The sequence below is a fragment of the Sander lucioperca genome, chromosome 17 (assembly GCF_008315115.2).
Source record: "Sander lucioperca isolate FBNREF2018 chromosome 17, SLUC_FBN_1.2, whole genome shotgun sequence".
Taxonomy (NCBI): Eukaryota; Metazoa; Chordata; class Actinopteri; order Perciformes; family Percidae; genus Sander; species Sander lucioperca.
Window position 1 is genome coordinate 16,764,628 of NC_050189.1, and position 15,000 is coordinate 16,779,627.

A 15,000-nucleotide genomic window follows, 5' to 3' on the forward strand; every position below is an offset into this window, starting at 1 on the left:
ACAAATATGTCTTGATGATGGATTATGCTCCAATGTTAATTAATTTATTGTTTATTATTTTTGCTTTTAACATCTCACTTAATATGGATGTTTTTAAAGTTGGGAGTTTAAATGTAAATGGAGCCAGAAATGTAACAAAAAGAGCCAGTATTTATGAAACTATAAGAATGAAGCACATTGATGTTTTATTTTTACAAGAGACGCACACTGACAGCAGCAACGAGGCCGACTGGAGGAGAGAGTGGGGGGGGGAAGCCATCCTGAGCCATGGCTCTTCTCTGAGTGGAGGGGTGGGCTTCCTCTTCTCCACAGCTTTCTCTCCGCTCTCACTGGAGATCAAGCATTTTATCGAGGGGAGGCTGCTTTTAGTCAAAGCTCGGTTTGATCATTTTACGGCTGTTTTTATTAACCTGTACGCCCCAACAACCGGTGCAGAGAGAAAGATCTTTTTAGAAAAGGTAGGTGGGGTTTTAAATGATTTTTTATTCTTGGGTGGGGATTTTAACTGTACTGCAAATGATTTTTTAGATCGTAATCATGCAGAGCCGCATCCAGCTTCCCAGCATGCTCTGGGGCGGCTGGTCTCCACCCATGGCCTGGTGGATGTATGGAGAAGGATGCATGCAGACTGCTGACAGTACACATGGTCCCACCTCAGAGAGAGTAGGATCTCCTCAGCCAGATTAGATCGTATTTATTGTTTTAAACAACATTTTAATATTTTTAAAGTGTGTAATATTGTTCCTGCTGTTTTTACTGATCACTCTTTGGTTTTATGTCATGTTTTTATTAGGGATGTGAAGCCGAAAAGTGCCTACTGGCATTTTAACTCGGTTTTAACTTCTGACAAAAAATTTAGAGAGGTCCTTATTTATTTTTGGGATATTTTTAGACAGAGAAAGGGTGATTTTAGCAGTCTTAGGCAGTGGTGGGACCATGGTAAGACAGAAATCAAGCTTCTATGTCAACAGCACACCCTCAACGTCACACGTGACATCACCAGATCTATGCAGGACCTGGAGAGTGATATAGTGGAACTAGAGAAATTAAGTGAGTCCACAGGAGATCGAGGACATTTTGAAGTCCTCAAAATCAAAAAGCTAGCTTTAGCCGACCTGCTGGACGTTAAAGTACAGAGTGCACTGGTCAGGTCCCGATTCCAGACCATCTCGGAGATGGATGCTCCCTCTAGCTTCTTCTTCGGCCTGGAGAGGAAGAATGGACAGAGGCGGGTAATCCACACACTGCTTTCAGACACGGGGCAGGAGATCGTGGAGCCGAGTCAGATAAGAAGGCGAGCCGTAGAGTTCTACTCCTCCCTCTACTCAAGCGAGTATGAGGAGCAGGAGGCTCTGCAAGAGGAGTTCCTGAGTGGGCTACCTCAGGTCTCTGCGGAGACCAACTCCTGTCTGGAAGCGCCCATACAGTTGCAGGAGGTCCACGCTGCCCTGCAGAGTATGCAGGGGAGACGTGCCCCAGGCATCGATGGCCTCACAGTTGAGTTTTTTAAAGCCTTCTGGGACATTTTAGCACATGATGTTTTAGATGTTTTTAATGAAAGTCTGTCCTCTGGCTCCATGCCCATGTCCTGCCGCAGGGCGGTGGTTACGCTGCTACCAAAAAAAGGCAACCTGCAGGACATTAAAAACTGGCGCCCTGTGTCTTTGCTCTGTGTGGATTACAAGCTTCTGTCCAAAGTCTTTGCCTCCAGGCTGGGGAGAGCTATGGAGCAGGTCATCCATCGGGACCAGACCTACTGTGTGCCCGGCAGGTCCATGGTGGACAATGTCCACCTTATTCGTGATGTTTTGGAGGTCTCCAGCTCGTTGGGGTTTAACACTGGTCTGATTTCTCTGGACCAGGAAAAGGCTTTTGACCGCGTTGAACACAGCTTCCTCTGGAAAGTAATGGGGAAGTTTGGGTTCAGCGCTGGTTTCATAGCCAAGATCAAGGTGTTGTACAGTGAGGTTGAGAGTGTGCTGAAGTTTAACGGCAGTCTGTGTGCTCCTTTTAGAGTGTGTAGAGGCGTCCGGCAGGGCTGTGCTCTGTCCGGGATGCTCTACGCACTCTCCCTAGAACCCCTCCTCTGCAGACTACACAATAACATTGAAGGTCTGATTTTACCTGGTTTTAATGAGAACATGGTTTTATCTGCTTATGCTGATGACGTCATTGTTTTTATTAAGAGCCAGCATGAGTTAGATGTTTTAGAAAACACTGTTTCTGGTTTTAACATCTTATCTGCAGCGAGGGTGAACTGGAAAAAAAGTGAAGCCCTCGCTGTTGGTGAATGGCATGACGGTCTCCCGGTTCTCCCCCAACATCTGGCCTGGAAAAGAGACGGCCTGAAATACCTCGGCCTTTTCCTCGGTAATGAGGTCATGATGCGGAGAAACTGGGAGACCGTCGTGGAAAAAATTGAAAACAAAATGAATAAATGGAAGTGGCTACTCCCTCAGATGTCATATAGAGGTAGAGTTTTAGTTTTAAATAACCTTGTTGCATCCCTTTTGTGGCACCGTTTAGCTTGTGTGGACCCCCCGTCAGGTCTACTGGCTCAGATACAGCGGAAGATGGTAGATTTTTTTTGGGGGGGTCTACACTGGGTGCCACAGGGGGTGATGTTTTTATTAATAGAGGAAGGCGGACAGGGCCTTGTCCACCTGGCCAGCAGAACGGCCACCTTCAGGCTTCAGTTAATTCAAAAGTTTCTGACAGGGCCGCCTGACTTGGTGTGGAGGAACGTGACCAGCTGTATCCTCAGACATGGGAGTAAACTGGGGCTGGACGCTGCTCTGTTTTTAACTGATCCTAAATTTTTAAAGTTAAGTGGGTTTCCTCCTTTTTATCAGGGCGTTTTTAAATCTTGGGCCCTTTTTAACTGTACGTTGAGTGATAGGTCTAACTCTCTGCACTGGTTGTTGAAGGAGCCTTTGATCAACGGGAGCAGACTGGACATCTGCAGCGGGGTGCCCGGGCTGCTGGCAGCCCTGAACCGATCCAGGACTCTGAGCCTGCAGCAGCTGGTGGAGGCAGCAGGGCCTGAACTATCGGGGGCCGGGGCTCTGGGCTCTCTCCTGGGAATGACCTCTATCCGGGTCACACAAAGACTCCTGGCCTTATGGACACGAAAGCTGAGCGGGAGAGAGAGGAGACTCCTCATGGAGTACAGCCGGGGAGAGGCTAGGCCAGATCCCACAGACCCGTTCCCAGAGATCCACCTGAGCCCAGAGTTTGGAGAGGAGACCGGCCCCCTGCTAGCTGTCAGTAGCCCGGGAAAACTCACCCTGCACGGAGCAGACAAAGCAACATTGTACCAGAACTGTGTGAAAGCAATAAACAAAAAAGGACTGAGTGGCAGACCCCCCACTGTCTGGAATGATAGGTTGGAGGGGGGGACATCCTCATCCCCAGTGGAGGGTTTTATACAAGCCTCCCCTCAAAAAACGGACCGCTGACCTCCAGTGGAGGATTTTACATGGTGCTGTCGCCTCCAATGCTTTTATCTCTGTTCTTAACCCAGCTGTTCTTAGCCAGGGCCTTTTCTGTAACCTCCGAGAGACTGTGGACCACATGTTCACTGAGTGGAAGAGACTCACAGAGTTCTTCTCTCTTTTAACATTGGTTTTTAGTCTTTTTAATGTAGTTTTTACTGAGAGGGTTTTTATTATGGGAGCTGCCTACAAGAAGGCACAAAAAGAAAAATGGCAGCTCCTGAACTACCTTTCAGGTGAAGCAAAAATGGCGATTTATATAAGCAGGAAGAACAGGGTGGAGAACAGAGAGGGGCAGGAGGCCAGGACAGTCTGGCTCTGTAACATCAGAACAGAGAGGGACAGGAGGCCAGGACAGTCTGGCTCTGTAACATCAGAACAGAGAGGGACAGGAGACCAGGACAGTCTGGCTCTGTAACATCAGAACAGAGAGGGACAGGAGACCAGGACAGTCTGGCTCTGTAACATCAGAACAGAGAGGGACAGGAGACCAGGACAGTCTGGCTCTGTAACATCAGAACAGAGAGGGACAGGAGACCAGGACAGTCTGGCTCTGTAACATCAGGGCCAGACTCTGGTTAGATTTTAGGTTTTATAAACACACTGGAGACATTGATGCTTTTAAACAGCGTTGGTGTTTTAATGAAATTGTTTGTTCTGTTGTTGATGACGAGCTGGTTTTTGCACAAGTTTTTATCGGATGATATTCTTTTTTTTTAAATCAAATACTGAGATTTTAATGCATTAGCACTTTATTTCATTGTGAACATGCACAAATGATAAATATGTAAATAAAGTGTTTTTGTAAAAATCAAAAAAAAAAATCTCTCTCTCTCTCTCTCTCTCTCTCTCTCTCTCTCTCTCTCTGAGTCGGAGCTGAGTGTGTGAGTGTGTGTGAGTGAGCTGCAGTGTTTGTAGTTTTTCTTACTTTTCTTTTTGTTGTTTTTGATAATTTCATTTAGTTTTGGTTAGTTTAATGGTATAGGTCACTTTATTGTTTTTTATTTATTTTTTGGTGGTTAGTTTGGTTTATTTGGGTGGATTTGTCTCCTGCCGGCGTCTCGCCGGTCGGCGTGTGCAGCCGCCATGGTGAATGGAGAGGGGTTCTCCACGCTCACCAGGAAACATGGCATTAAGATCTGTCCTAGTTTCCCGTGCAGCGTGGAGGACATTAGTTTAGCTGTGGGGGAAAAGGTCGGGCACGGTAGTATTATGTCAGCCGCTCGGATGAACGGCGCCGTGGTCATCTTCCTGGACCAGGAGGACAAGGTGAACCAAGTCATCGAGGCAGGCATCACCGCGAGTGAAATGTTTGTTCAGGTGCTACCGCTGACACAACCGGCCACCAAGGTAGTCCTGTCAAACGTCCCACCGTTCATCTCTGATGGCTTCCTCAGCAGAGAGTTGTCCAGACACGGGAAGATAGTCTCCCCCGTTAAAAAGATCCTGTCTGGATGTAAATCTCCGTTGCTGAAGCACGTCGTGTCTCACCGCAGACAGCTCTATATGATACTGAACCATCGGAACGAGGAGTTAAACCTCCGGTTCCATGTTAAAGTAGATGATTATGAATATGTGATTTTTGCAACGTCATCAGAGATGAAACGTTTTGGTTGTGGAGAGGTGCCGATGACCACTCCGATTTGGTGGCACACACACACACACAACACAGACACACACACACACACACACACACAACACAGACACACACACACACACACACACACACACACACACACACACAGACACACACACACACACACACACACACACACACATACACACACACACACACACACACATACACACACACACACACACACACATACACACACACACACACACACACAGACACACACACACACACACACACACACATACACACTCACACAACACAGACACAGACACACACACACACACACACACACACACACACCACACACACATACACACACACACACACACACAGACACACCACACACACACACACACACACACACAACACAGACACAGACACACACACACACACACACACACACACACACACACACAGACACACCACACACACCACACACACACACACACACACACACACACACACACACACACACAGACACAGACACACACACACACAACACAGACACAGACACACACACACACACACACAGACACACCACACACACACACACACACACACACACACACACACACACACACACACACACAGACACACACACACACACACACACACAGACACACACACACACAGACACACCACACACACACACACACATAACACAGACACACACACACAACACAGACACACACACACACACACACACACACACACACACATAGACACACACACACACACACACACACAGACACACCACACACACACACACACAGACACACACACACACACACACAACACAGACACAGACACACACACACACACACACAGACACACACACACACACACACACACAGACACACACACACACACACAGACACACCACACACACACACACACATAACACAGACACACACACACAACACAGACACACACACACACACACACACACACACACACACACACACACATAGACACACACACACACACACACACACACAGACACACCACACACACACACACACACACAACACAGACACAGACACACACACACACACACAGACACACACACACACACACACACACACACACACACAGACACACACACACACACACACACACACAACACAGACACAGACACACACACACACACACACACACACACACAGACACACACACACACACACACACACACACAACACAGACACAGACACACACACACACACACACACACACACACACACACACACACAGACACACCACACACACACAACACAGACACAGACACACACACACACACACACACACACACAACACAGACACACACACACACACACAGACACACCACACACACACACACACACACACACACACACACACACACACACACACACACACACAGACATTCTCTCTCTCTCTCTCTCTCTCTCTCTCTCTCTCTCTCTCTGTCTCTCTCTCTCTCTCTGTCTCTCTCCTCTGTCTTGCTTTTGTGCCCGCACTGCAGTCTTTTGTAGAAGGCCTATTGTCTTCAAGTGAGCATTGTCATTTTATTCCTTGTTTATTCTTTCACATAAGGGACTTTAAAACATTATACTGCACAGCCTTCTGATTTAACCACATTCTGTTTAACACGCTGCATCCTGTCAAAATGCTTTAACTTAATTTACAGAAATATCGTTAGTCTAAAACTAACATTTGGATATCTGACTTGGTAACAAAATGCTTGCACACGTTAGGTCAAGCATGACATTAGGTTAGTGGATTCACAGTCTGATTCCTCACGCCTGGATCCATTCTTGTCTTCATAAGAGCTCAGTTTTTTGTTTTGGCAGCTTATATTTCGTAGTTATGGGTTTCTTTACCTTGTTGGTACATAAAATCAATTTGGGGCGCTTGTCAATTCAACTTTGCCCAAGCTTTGACAGCCTGTGGGCAGTAAAAGAAATTGTGTTTTTTAATAATGAACCATGTGAACATGTTGTAGTAGAAACACAATATATAAGTTTGAACCTGAAAATGGTAAGGGCGCTTTACACAAGTAAAGGGGGACAAGGTAAAAAAACTTGGTACCTACTTCCCAAGTATTGGTTCTCATGACATCCCTATTTCTCATAATCTTTTTGTGTCCCGTTCTGTTTCTCTTACTGTATTTCTGATAGAAATGCCAGGTCAGGGGTCAACTCTAAGAAAGTGTGTGGTCTGCCACACAGAAATAAATGTGGCCTGCAAAACCTGCAAGGCATGCAAGGCAAAGCAACCTCAAAAGCTAAGGCTAAAAAACAAATTAGAAAAATTTGATGAGAAGCGGGAGAGCTGGGTCCATACCCACCAAAAAAAATCAGACCTCCTCCCACATAGTGGATGAAGCTTCTATGTTGGTATGTAATACTTTTATTATTTTCAAGCAGTTAAGTTACACAGTGTTGCTCTGTACATTTTCATGTTAATTTCTTTTACTATCATCTCTCTCTGTGTGTGTGTGTGTGTGTGTGTGTGTGTGTGTGTGTGTGTGTGTGTGTGTATAGCTTGAAAAATTGCAGGCCCTGGGTGTAAGGGCTGTAATAGTTTTGTCCAAGCCTGGAAGAAAAGAGGATGCCTGGGTTTGGGAGGTTTTGGCACCCCGTTGCCAACTGACAGACACTTCTAAAAAGTGTCTTGAAAGAATGAAGGCACTCTATGAACTTTATTATTTGTTATTCAAGGTAAGGATGTTCTGTTATTTACAAAAAACAGTATTGTATTTGATGGCTTGTGTTCCTGTCACAGATAAGGTTGTGGTTGCTTTCTCTCAACTAACGGAACAGTCACATTATAATTATGCTTTATGCTTTTTAAACTTAACTTATTGAGATATGTTATAAACATACCAGCTAGCTATTAGCTGCTCAAATTTAAGTATCAATAAAAAAGAATAATTGCTTCTGCTTGGTTGGCAAGCAACACAGCAAAACATGCAGTCTCTCTTTTGGTTTTTACCTCTTAATCCGCTAAAGTACAACTGTAAATAATCAGTTGGTGCTAGACTGGTTAAATGACTGTTCCGTTTATGGTTTTCAGCCCTGGGGTTATTATGACAATTAGCCCCTCATTTATGTAAAACAAATTAAATTGTTGCCTTTTTTAAGTGGTAACACAGGTTCTGGCAGAGTAAATTATACAGCTATTATTGAAGGCTCAAAAGTGTGCTGCTGCAATGGTTTTACCATGGAGGGAGGATACCATAGCAGATCCAACTATAGAGCCATGTTGGTGGCTGATTTAAATGAACTATTATGTATTTTCATTACAGAGTTTTTGGTTCTGGCCTCTTCAAATGTATCAACTTTTTCTACTACTGTGAAGACATAAGTATGGCAAAGAAGTGAGAAGATAATGGATTTTGAGAAAACAAGATGAATTCTTGTGAACCATGTTAACATTTCTCAAAACAAATCCTAGCCCATACTAAGTTAAACCTGCAAAATACACCTGCTTAGTTAAAGGTATTTAACTCCATGAATTTGCATGAGATACAACAGGAAAGGCAAGGTTCAATATATGACATCATACAAATAATGCTTTTTAGATACAGCTAATTAATTCACAACAATCTTCATCACAGGGAACTTTACCTTAAAATAGTCCAAGTATTATTACTGTTAATCATTTAATACTCCTCCAATGAAGGCTGGACCCCGCAAGTTGCTGCAGGACATTCATCATCCCCAGTTGAACCCCCAACTACACCTCAACAGGCCCCTCCAACAACACACGTTGCCGTTGCCCGGCCTCATCACCCTGCAGCTTCACCTACACCTCAACAGGCCCCACCAACAACACACGTTGCCGTGGCCCGGCCTCATCACCCTGCAGCTTCACCTATACCCCCAAAGTCCTTGATTTTACCAGTAGCCTCCACTGGAGCCTCCCAAGTTTGTCAAGGAAAAGGTAAGCATAAGTAAGGGATAATGTAGAGGGAGGCATTATCCTGCCTATTACATGGCTACTTAACAAAATAAATAATAAATAAATAATTTGACACAAAATATTAATTTAAAAACAAAAGTATTGCTACCGATAAAGAAAATGGTCTGTTCCGTCTCTATGGTTGGTATCCTGCGTCCATAGCAACGTAAACTGTAGCTGTTTAATACAACGTTCCATCTGTCACTCAACATCACAGTATCTCCTCCTCCTTGCTCGGCATCAGACTAGTGTGTGTACCGATCTTGTTCCAGCGACAAGCTACCAGATAGCCAGCTGTTTGCATTTCTGGCAAAAGCCAGGGTCCAGCATGCATTTAATCCCCCAATTACAGGCTGTGGTAGAAGCTTTCTTTTTTCCTTTTATTTTACCGCCAAAATGAGTCGGGCTGTAATGGGGTGATGCCCTGCTATTACTAGATAGGTGGACAAACTCCTTCATCCAGCTGCTGTTTTAATCACTGCGGGTTGACTGAACTGAACATTTCCATTGATGGTGAAGTGAGACAAGTGAATGGGACTATTTATGTTGATGTTTCTGTCCTCATTCATCTCATTTGTGACACACTTGTAAACACAATGTTGCAGTGTAACTAATTAGCGTTGTTGTCCCTATGGCTGAAGTTACTGCGTAGCTATCATAGACTGTATAACAAATGTAGCGATAGGCGCTCACTAGATCTGCTGTCATTGCCTGAATTGGAGGACAGGAGTTGCTCCACTTTTCCCCACTTCTTGCCACAGCTGATACATAAATCAGACTTTTTTTCAGCGGATTGATGGCGACCATGGCGACACTCTGCTGTGCATGGCAACAGTCTGTTAATATTTTGCAACAGTCTGTTTTAAAGAAATAGCAGACCGTAGAATGCTGTCAAATTCAACTAAGCCGTGTAATAAAAGGTTGTAGCCTATACAAAGAGTACTGGAAATAACAATCATACTCTTACTTTGGGTAACGTGAACATATAAAGGAAGTTTGTCCATCCCTGTATTTGATCTATTTTGAATCAGGATGGCAGAAATGTGAATGTTTAAAAAAACGGTCAAAGGATTATTACCCTATTATTCAACTTACAATAACTGTTCCATTTAGCTGTCATCATAGTGTCATCAACACTTAAATCAGGCCTGTATTTGCCCATATTTTGGACATTAAGCTTACTGTGTGTTTTGGTGGCATAAACACCAGCAGCTTAAAACACTTACCGTTCCTGCTAACAGCAGAGCCTGGTTATCCTTAAGGGTGTAATTTCTGTATCCAGTAAACCCTTTGCACTGCCTTCAATCCCTGATGAAGAAAGTATTAATTACAAGCCTTCATAATTAAAAGCAGAGTGCCAATAAAGACCATCCCAATTGTAAACTGTCTTAATAAATAGTTTTCTTTGTTTTTCTTAGTTTTTCCCTGTCATCAACAGGTGCCAGTGTTGAAGGAGGCTGTCCAGCTCCCAGTAGAGTGGTGCCACGTAAAAGAAAAGGTGCGTTCATTTACTGTGTGTGTAAATCTATACATTTTGAATTGAAATTCATTGTTGGGAGTCCTCATTATTGCTGTATTTCCATTTGTAAGTGGTTGTGGCCTATTATGTTTTGGCGATATGTCCACATTTATTTATTTATTCATTTTGTCAAGCTTGACATTTAAAATAATCAAGCTAAATTTAATCTGTGGTCCCTTTCCCCATTAACCACTGCCACTCCATCAATAAGAAATGTCTTTTCCCCAAAAGCCGGGTAGTCATCTGCCATGAAAATGTGTTCCACAACTCCCTGACACCATAATGACTTTTACTGATTAGGATTCATGGGTTTAACTTGACGCCAACATATTTCTCCTATCGCCTAATCTTATAGTCTATATATGCCTCCACTTATACCATGGTAACTTTTTTTTAACAATTACTATGTTTTAATGGTTACGCCTGAGGATTTGCATTCACTTTCCATAAGGTTCTTCTGCAATGCAAACAGTGTTCACTAGAGTTTAGATTCTCGGCCCGAGCCCGGGCCGTTATTTTCCGCCACATCCTCGGGCCGGGCCGGACCCTTGATCAAGCAATTTTTTATCCATTACCTTATTATCCTATTTGGGTGGGGAGATAGCTATGCCATAATCAAATATATATATATATAGGCTATATAAAAGTAACAAATGTGTACAAAAGTTAGGCTGCAGTTGCAAAATGCAGCACGAGTCATGTGCGGAGTCTCCTCCTCTCGCACGCATCACACCGGGAGCTTGAAGATGTAAAGAACAAAAGAAAAACAGGAGAATTAACTTTGAGCAAGTGTGGAGGAAAGTCGGAGGTATGGAAGCAGTTTAAACAAGTCGTGGGCAGTGACAACAATATGTTGTTCATCATTGTTTCTTTTCTTTTACGTTTCTTCATTCAGATCATCTGCGATCCGTTCCGTTCTGAACTAACAGCAGTTTACAGCTTCGTCCTTGTTGTATTATTCTAAACAGATTTCTGCAGTTCCAACAACTCTGAATTGTAGTTGAGAACGTCAGTTATAACGGCCCACGTATTAAAAAAGTGTCGGGTTTAAATCGGGCTCATAATTCCAGTTAATGTGCCGGGCCGGGCCGGGCTCGGACACAACGTGCTCGGGCTCGGGCAGGTTCGGGCTTGATTTTTTGGGCCGATCTAAGCTCTAGTGTTCACTGCTCCAGTAAATAGAACAAACCTTAGATATGACTTGCCACACGTAGCAACGGGGGATATTTGTAGTCGACTCAGCTCATAGACCCTTTTTTTTAGCTACGAGCTAGAAAGCCAACATTTTTTGTCTTGGTTAACATTGCTTACTGTTGACAACCAGTAAATATAATTAATTTAATTATACTTATGCTTTTTATTGACCCACAGTGGGGAAAATATAAATAATTTCTGACACTATGTGACACCAGCCAATAAGAATCAAGTATTCACACAGACCATTGTATAGAGTAACTTACCAGTGTTGCATTCACATTTTGTACAAGAATAACTTCAATATAAGAAAACTCAGGCTTATGATATGTTTTTTCAATAATCTCTTATCATTCTATAAAGGCTTGTTCAGTGTAGTAAGCTTGTTAATATATTTTTCCTTTCAGAATGCCTACACACACTGACAGGGAGCCAGGATTTTTACCCTGTGAAGAGGGTTGCCAAATGCAAAGTTGTTAAGGTTAATGATAAATAAGGCATCACTTAGCTCCTTCTGTTGTCATAAGAAATTCAAACTGAAATGAAGTGAAAATATTTTTTGCAGTTCATGCGTTCCCTTTTGGTTAGTTGTTTTCAAAGGCCCTTTTCGACTGTAAGAACTTGACTTCACCTGCTGTATAGTCAATTTCATATATAATGAAATCTTTCATTTAGCAAAAACACGATTCCAGTTAAATTTCCTGGAATCAGATTTTGATTTGATTTGATTGTGCTGTTTGACACGACTTTCAATCAAAGTTGTATTGTTTTAGGCAGGAGCCCAACTTGTCTCTTACAAATGAAAATGTATATTTCTCAAGAGTTTAGGAGAGCTGGGGGTCGAGTGCACACCTTAGCAAGTTGGTTCTTCATACAGTGGAAGAGGGATAACATAAAATTGCTGAACTTCACATCATATGGAAAGTCTGAAGATACAGATTGTTCCAGTCGAAAAGGGTCGATTGCATTTTTCTGTTTTGAGTTTAATTATCTTAAAAGCATATTTTAGAGAATAGTATAACTGTTAAGACTAGCAAATTTAAAGTTTCTAAAATTCTCACTGTTTTATAGGGCCAAAAAATGAAGTGGGTCGAGTGGGAGCCATGCAAACTCTGGTATGTATGACTTTTCATGGTTAACACATTGTCAATTGGTGCAACAAATACAAGTTAATGACATATTTTACGTACATTTCTAAGTTAAAGTTTGTCTATATAGGTGCTTAAACACTGCTCATGAAAACAAATGTAATATACCCTACATACATGTTATACCTCTTTCACACCGGTGACCAGGGTTGGACCCTGATTATATGTTTAGCCAGTCAACATGGGTAAATCCCTGGTCATGACATCACCTGGGTAAACCCGAGAGCCACGCATAACCTTAATTACCTTAAGATATAGAAATGGGCGGAGCTTGACACGTCATATTCAGTGAACAGCTAACATCACATACTCCTGTCCAGCTGTATACCAGCAGAACTCATATTTTGTAGCTACTTGAATCTGTTATTGTGCAGTAGAGAGAGATAAATAAAGCTTAATAATTGTTTCGCAGTGATTACGTTCTAAAGCACACATAAATAACCATCAGACACTTCTCAAATTATTTTGTGCAGGCTGGAAAAGCAAATAGGTTACTCTAGTATCGTTTTTTTTTTTATCACTTTAACACGAGGGAAGAATATTTCTCTTTGTTTGATTTATTGTATAGTACGCACAAGAACCGCCCGCCTGCTTGCAGGCTATTAATGTTAAGGTAATCAGGTGTGCACATACACAGTCTACTTAGCGATGAGTAAGAGGGAGAGATTGATTCATGTTTTTGCACTTACGTTAATGATACAACACCACCATAACTCAAATACCAGCTAACAGGCCGGGTTTACAAAATCATCATCATTTTTTACACAGGTGAAAAACCCAGCATAAAGCGCAGTGAGACTGAATCTGTATTGTATCAAAGTATGCGGCGGACTGCCCCTCTCTAATCCCGGCTGTTAGCGACCGATTTACATACGTTTACGATGTACCGCTGGGTTTTTACAGACAGTTTTGCCTGTAAACACACAGGCGACCTGATTGAGACGTCGCTGTGAAGAGGGGTATTAGTAAGGCGGAGGCAAACATGCCAGTAGGGCTTGATGCCACTTTGCCGCATTGATTCTACAAGTCTGGAACTCTACTGTAGGGATTAAAAACCTTTCTGAAGGATATTCCTCATTTGTTGTTTTGATGATGGTTGATGAGTTAATTAAAGGACACGAAAAGTACCATGAATCTTAATCAACACTTCACAATAAGGGCTGTATATATATATATATATATATATATATATGTATATGTATAGTGCATTCCAAACCGTGATTCACATCACAAACTCAAAGAATTATTGTACACAGTAACATTGGAATATTATACTATGGTAACAGCTACAGGAGTCTAAATTTGTCTCATTGTGTCTACATTTTATCTGCATAACTCAAAGTCAAACTTTCCTTTTTGTTTTACAGTGGAAAGAAGTGGCCATTGGAGTGGGTGGCGGATGACAACACTTGTTAGTGTTTCCAGTGTAGGTGCCAATGGTGCCAATGGTGCCAATGCCATTGGTTTGTGGAGATCTGCTATGAGTCGTTGAGTTTGCCGTTAGGCGCAGCCATCCTGGTTGTGGATGTGACGATTTTAGACGAGAGGGAGGAGTGAGGGAGGAGCCATCAACGCTGCTTACACTCTACGTTACATTACACACTTTCACTGGCAATCACATCATAGCCACGTCCTAAACCACCCCCTGCTTTATCGCCGATTTTAAAATCAACGAGGCAATAATTCAAAACATGAACATCATTCTGTGTTGCAGAAGACTTAAAACTAGCGATTGAGACCATCAACTCATTATGAACATGTTTACTGAGGTAATAAATCAAGTGAGAAGTGGGTCACTTTCTCATAGACTTCTACAGCTTTAAGGCACTTCCGCATTTGCAGCACCGAACCGGATGCGTCGTCCATTAATATTTACAGTCAATGTTCCAGTGTCATATATCCATTTCCGTTTTGCGGCTGTGTTAATATTGTAATAACTTGTAATGCATGTACTTTTTGTGTATTTGTTTATTATTGTCACTCTAAGCTAAGGTTGCATTTCAGTTTAGTGCACTTTATTCAATAAAACAGAAAAATGAAATTGTTTCTTTTTTTTAATATCACACA

General features: G+C 42.7%; 1 protein-coding gene across 1 annotated transcript in view; it reads right to left on the reverse strand.

Annotated features, from left to right (window-relative positions):
* The window catches only part of LOC116060268 (NACHT, LRR and PYD domains-containing protein 12-like), a 42,071-nt gene that overhangs the window by 3,236 nt on the left and 23,835 nt on the right, over positions 1-15,000 (reverse strand). The window lies entirely within an intron of this gene.